The sequence below is a fragment of the Marmota monax genome, unplaced genomic scaffold (assembly GCF_021218885.2).
Source record: "Marmota monax isolate L192 unplaced genomic scaffold, Marmota_monax_Labrador192_F-V1.1 WCK01_AAM20220418_F8-fsc00127, whole genome shotgun sequence".
NCBI classification, from domain to species: Eukaryota; Metazoa; Chordata; class Mammalia; order Rodentia; family Sciuridae; genus Marmota; species Marmota monax.
This window is the reverse complement of record NW_026692894.1, coordinates 5,706,901-5,712,798: the sequence shown is the minus strand read 5'-3', so window position 1 is coordinate 5,712,798 and position 5,898 is coordinate 5,706,901.

The following is a 5,898-nucleotide window of genomic DNA, read 5'->3' as shown; positions in this document are numbered from 1 at the left end:
TTCACCTCCCACTAGCTGCAATACTCTCAAAAGTGAAACTCAGAAGACAAGTGGACTTTGCCTGGGTTCAGTTGCGAGTTCTTTAGACCTGCAGAGGCAGCTGTGACATTGGCCTTCCTCATCCTCCCCAGAAAGCCAGGGATTCATGATGAGTCACAGTTCCACACTCATATGTGCCATCTCCAGTAAGGTCCTCACGTAGACCTGCTGGCCAGCATCTGTAAGGTCTTCATACAGTGTCTCCTCACCTGCCCTCCTCCTGCCACATGTCAAAGATTCCCCACCTGGGACCAAATTTCCACTAGAACATGGCACCCATGAGCCTGCAGAGCTGGAAGCAAGACTGCTTGGCAAATATCCCACCTGTCATTTCTACTGAGGAGAAAACAGTCGCAGAGACAGGAAGGACCTTCTTCCCAACCAGAGCACCCGCGAAGGTCCCATGTGGGCTACTTTACTGCTATGTTTGCTTCAATTCTTTGTCTCTGTTTTCTGAATAATAAAGGGTTTTGCCACTCTCAAATAATTACCAGAGAAATTTGATAAACTTCTCAACATAATGTTTGGGCACAAGGAGTGTGATGATAGAACTTCTAGGCACCTTTGTTTTGTGCTCTTGTTTCAGCCAGACATTCCCCTTACGTTTATTTTATTCAATATTTACGAGTCTCTTAGATACATTCTCAGGGTTTCAAGAGTCCTCCAGAATAATGTTCAATTTGAGATTTTCATTTCAATGTAATAGCATACTCAGCACCATGATAGGGTTTGGGGCTTATTTTTCCTGAAGTTTCTTTCCTGCCCATATTATGATCAGTCCCCATTTGGGACACCTCACATGGGGCTACTCTTTTCATTCTCCTCCTCCCTCATTCAGTATAGACAAGGAAATTTCTCATGGTGGAGGATGAAGGATTTTTAGAATAAAGAAATAAATAAGCATCAGTGAGAAATAAGGGTTTCCTGTTTGAACATTCAGTTGGAGTAGAGGGGCTTGCTCCTCACTTGGCCTCTGGCTCCCAGGTGGCAGCAATGCCTGTAGACTTCCTTCAGGCAATGACCCCTAAGAGGAGCAGCAGAGGGAACATAAGACAGGAAGAGGAAGGCCCAGGGAGACTCCGATACTGGAATGAAAGTTTTCTGCCTGAAATGCAACATGGAAAGTCAAGAACATGGCACCATGGAACAGCAGTCATTTCCACCAATATTTGGTGATGACAGCAACAACCAGGGAGCACAAGGTGACCATGACATGCAGTGGGGGTCAGTGCTGGAACTTTGAGAAGGGCCTCACACACCAAACCTGCACCACCTCTACTCCAAAACTTAGAAGTAACTCTGGGCAGAAATGAGGGACTGTTTTTATATTAGTGTTGTGAAAACCACTGAATTTATTTGGAAATTACTGGATTAACTCCAGAGTGAAGAAATCATAGTGCTTAATATAAAAATTGGTATCAGTAATAAGATAAGACAAACATTAATTTTTTTCACATCTGAGTTTGTAGCATGACAGTAGAGTACCCATAAACATGGGGGTCCTCTTGATGATAACAATATTAGGATTCTTCTAGGAGTCAGTATAATATTCATTTTTGAATTTTTGTTTGTGGTCAGTCACATTGGAGCAAACTGGATGCTTAACTTAATTTAGCTCCATTTAAGCTTCTGTGCATTTTTCCTCACAAATCATTCACATCTTGCTCTGAGGTCTACCAGTGTTGAAATAAGAACTGTGTCTTGCATTATGCTAGTTGTTACGGGTGGATATTCTGGGTAGGGACATTGATGGTATGTAGAAGAGGAAAAAAAGACACAATATCCTTGCCATTCTGATTAGAATCCACATCTGGGAAAGGCAAAACAAATGTCCATAGTATTGTTACCAGAAAAGCAAGATTCTTAAGAGGAGAGCAATAAGGAGTCGATCATCTATGTGAACACCAGAGGGCAGCAGAGACCTTCTCACTCTCTGGGCCTTTGAGGTCTTCTCTTCCTGTCTGGATTCACTACTAGAGTTGTTTCTTCCTTTAAAAGCTGCTGTCATGTGTGACCTATTTTCATGACTCCCTCAGCCAGTAGATGACAAGAAAGCCCTGAGCTTAGGATGGCTTGGATTTTAATTCTAAATTTGCTATGAACTTGGGCATGATTTTCTTTGGATAAACCTAGGGTCTCAATTTCCTTATTTTGAACACTGGAGTAATATACACCCTGCTCATATTGAAGTATTCTTAAAGGATATGGTGGGAATATAGTAGTGAAACAAAAATATCTATTTATATACCAAGTGTCGGTATTGGTAGTTGAGGGTTTTCTTGAAAAGAAGGAAGACAAACAAGAAAGGAGGTAAGAAATGAGAATAAGAAAACAACACTAATCCCAGAGATGGTGAAAGTCTTAGTTCTCTAAGCCAAAGAGCTCTTTGCACTGTTGGATCCATCACTCTTTTATAATTCAAAAAGTGGCTGACAAACCAAGGGTTAATTCTTCTAACTTTATTTTTAAATTTACTTTTATGAGAAAGTTACAAGAATATAAAACAATCATTAATTATCATCCATTATTTTTGAAAATGATAAAATTACAGAAAACTGATTTTACTGCATGTTTCAGCCTACAAGATTGAAGTTCCTAGGAAAAGACACAAACAGAAGAAACACAGACCAGTGACTGGCGAACCAATGCAGGTGCCTCACTTGGGGATTTAAGAGAACCACTGTGTGTTAATATTTTTACATTCCCTCCACCCAGGACCCCAAAGAATTTGTACTTACAAAATGAGTGACTCATTTCTATGTCTATAGGACTTGAACAATTTGTAAACCAAATTATAAGCCAATAACCCTGATAAACATTAATGCAAAATACTCAACAGAAATCCTCCAAAATTATATCCAAACAGCCTCGGTTTCATTGCAGGAAAGGTAATGAATTGATATTGTTGAAATACCAGTTTAACCTGAACCCCTTCTAGGATCTGCTTCCATTCCTTACTGACCCTGTAATGTCAGCCTCAATCCAGCATTTTAGACTGCAGTATTATCTCAAAGGAAAGAAATCATTCTGGTCTCCCCAAGATGACCAACTGTTCTGTAGGTCAGAAAAATGTATTTGCAAGAGAAATCAAAGAAATATGCTTTCCAGAAATTCAGAGATATTATCACACTGGAAATAAGAAGATGGTCCAAATTTAAAGGGAAAAAAATGGCTTAATTTTTAAAAAAATTTTTTAAAAAAGAGGAAAAAAAAAGAAAAAAACCAGGATTAGCCGCCTCCTATGGCACTATGTGGTTCTATCTGCAAAGCGCATTTCTAAGAGGAGGTTGCAACTCCGCATGTGACCAGCAGATAGCGGATTTGTTCCAGGGCACCCACAGGGTTTTGAGAAAGCAGAGAGCAGAGAGGGAAGGACTGAGCATAGTGTTTCAAAATGTCACAAATCTTACTTTTTTACTTTCTCGAATTATGTTTTTATATTTCATGGCAAACTAAGTTCGAAGCTTGTAGAATTAAGTCAGGAGCTGGTGCCATAGAATGTGCTTACCAGAAGAATTCAGGGACTAAATAAAGGGACAGGAAGGGGGAGGGGAAGAAGGGAAGCCAAAGGGGAGAGGAGAGAGGGGACCCTGTGCACATATGACCTGCCAAAATTAAGCCACAAGGATATAAAAAAGCCTGAATATACCAATAACAAGTAATGAGATTGAATCAGTAATAAAAAAAAATTCCCCACTAAGAAAAGCTCAGGACCAGATGGCTTTGCTGCTGAATTTTACCAAACTTTTAAATAACTAATGCTTCTCAAACTATTTCATAGAATTGGAAAGGAGGAGACCCTTCCAAATTTATTCAAGGAGGCCATCATTACACTGTTACCAAAACCTGACAAGAACACAACAGTAACAAATTATAAACCAATATCCCTGATAAACATAAATGCAAAATTACTCAACAGAAATCCTCCAAAATTATATCCAAACAGCCTCGGTTTCATTGCAGAAATGGCAGGAGAGTTCTGTAATGCCAGATTCGTGGGATCCCAATAGACCTCCAGGAGCCGAATCCGATGAAATCACACAAGAGTCTTTATTGCAAGCTCCAGCCTGGACTCACAACCCTTCCAATGCAGCCGTCCCAGGGAGTGAGTCCCGGTCCTTTGTTCAGTGAGATTTTATAGGTTTTGGGGGGATACTGTATGCATCACAACATCACACAGCGAATCATTCCATACCTCAGGAAAATCAAACAACAACTTTTAACATTGATTAGCACATTCACTGGAGGGAACAAGTTGGGTAAGAGGGGGATTCCTTTGAAATGATTGGTTTAGGCCACAAGGGGTGTATGTGCTAAACTACATGGTTTCCCAACATGTTATCAACCACCATAAACTACTGGGAGTCATCTGGCATCCCAGGTATTTTCCCTGTCTCATGCTGATTGGTGGTTGCTAGGGGGAGTTGCTATGGGTCCTCACTTAGTCTGAGTCAGGGACACAGATCTCTCCTGTTTTTTACAGACAAACAACTCAGCAGGGTGGGTATGTGCTTAGGAGTACTCTGTGGGTTTCTCCAAGGACAAAGGTCATACTCCCTTCCTTAGACAAGCTTTGCTCTGAGTTTAGAGGCTGGTTTCTCAAAAATGAAGACACATCAGTTTCTCAGTTCAACATATGCAAGTCAATAAGTGTAATATATAAACAGAATGAAGAATAAAAATCTCTTTATCTTCTTGATAGATGCAGAGCAAGCACTTGATTAGATTCATCATAAAAAGCCCTGAACAAATTAGGTATGGAAAGATTTCAGGACCTCAACATATATGACAAATCCACAGACAACACCATGATGAATTGGTAAAAAATGAAAACATTACATACCAGAATTCAAAATCAACATACAAAAATCTGTAGCAATAGTGAATTTTCAGAAAAAGAAATCATGAAAGCAATCACATTCCCCAAAACCATGAAATACATACATACATACATACACTCATACACACATACATACATACCTACCTAGGAATAAGTGTAACTCAATAAAAATTGCAAAACTGATGAAAGAAATTGAAGAAAATACTAAAAGTTTGGAAGAACCTCCCATGTTTATGGATTGGAATAATAAATATTTTTGAAATGTCCATACTATTCAAAATGATCTACAAGTTCAATGAAATTCCCATTGAAATACCAATAACATTTTTCACAGAACTCCAAATAATAATCCTAAAACTTTGGATTGGAGCACAAAGACCCTGATCAGCCAAATCAAATTTGAGCAAGCCCCACAAAGTTGGAGGCATTGCAATGTGTGATTTTAAGACATACTACAGAAACATAATAACCAAACTGTATGATATTGGCATAAAAATAGATGCATAGACCAGTGGAACAGAATAGAAACCTCTAGTCATCTGATTCTTGACATAGGTATCAAAAACATACATTGTAGAAAGGACAGCCTCCTCAACAAATGGTATTGAGAAGACTGGGTATGCACATGAAGAAGACTGAAAAATAACCTGTATTGTTCATTCTGTACAAAAATCAATTCAGATTGATCAAAGACCTACGTGCATGACCTGAAACTCTGAGACTAGGAGAGGGAAATCTAGGGGAAACCCTTCAAGACGTTGGTATAGGCAATGTTTTTTTGGATAGGTCCCCAGAAGCACAAGAAACAAACGCAAAATTGATTTTTTTTTTTAAAAAAGGATTATTTCATCAAACTAAAATGCTTCTGTACAGCAGTGGAAATAATCAACAGGCAACTTAGAGGATGGGAGAAAATGTTTGCCAACTATTTATTTGAAAAGTGTTAATATCCAGAAAATAGAAGGAACTAAAAAAATACTTTTAAAAATCCAATAAAAATGAGCAAATGATCTAAATAA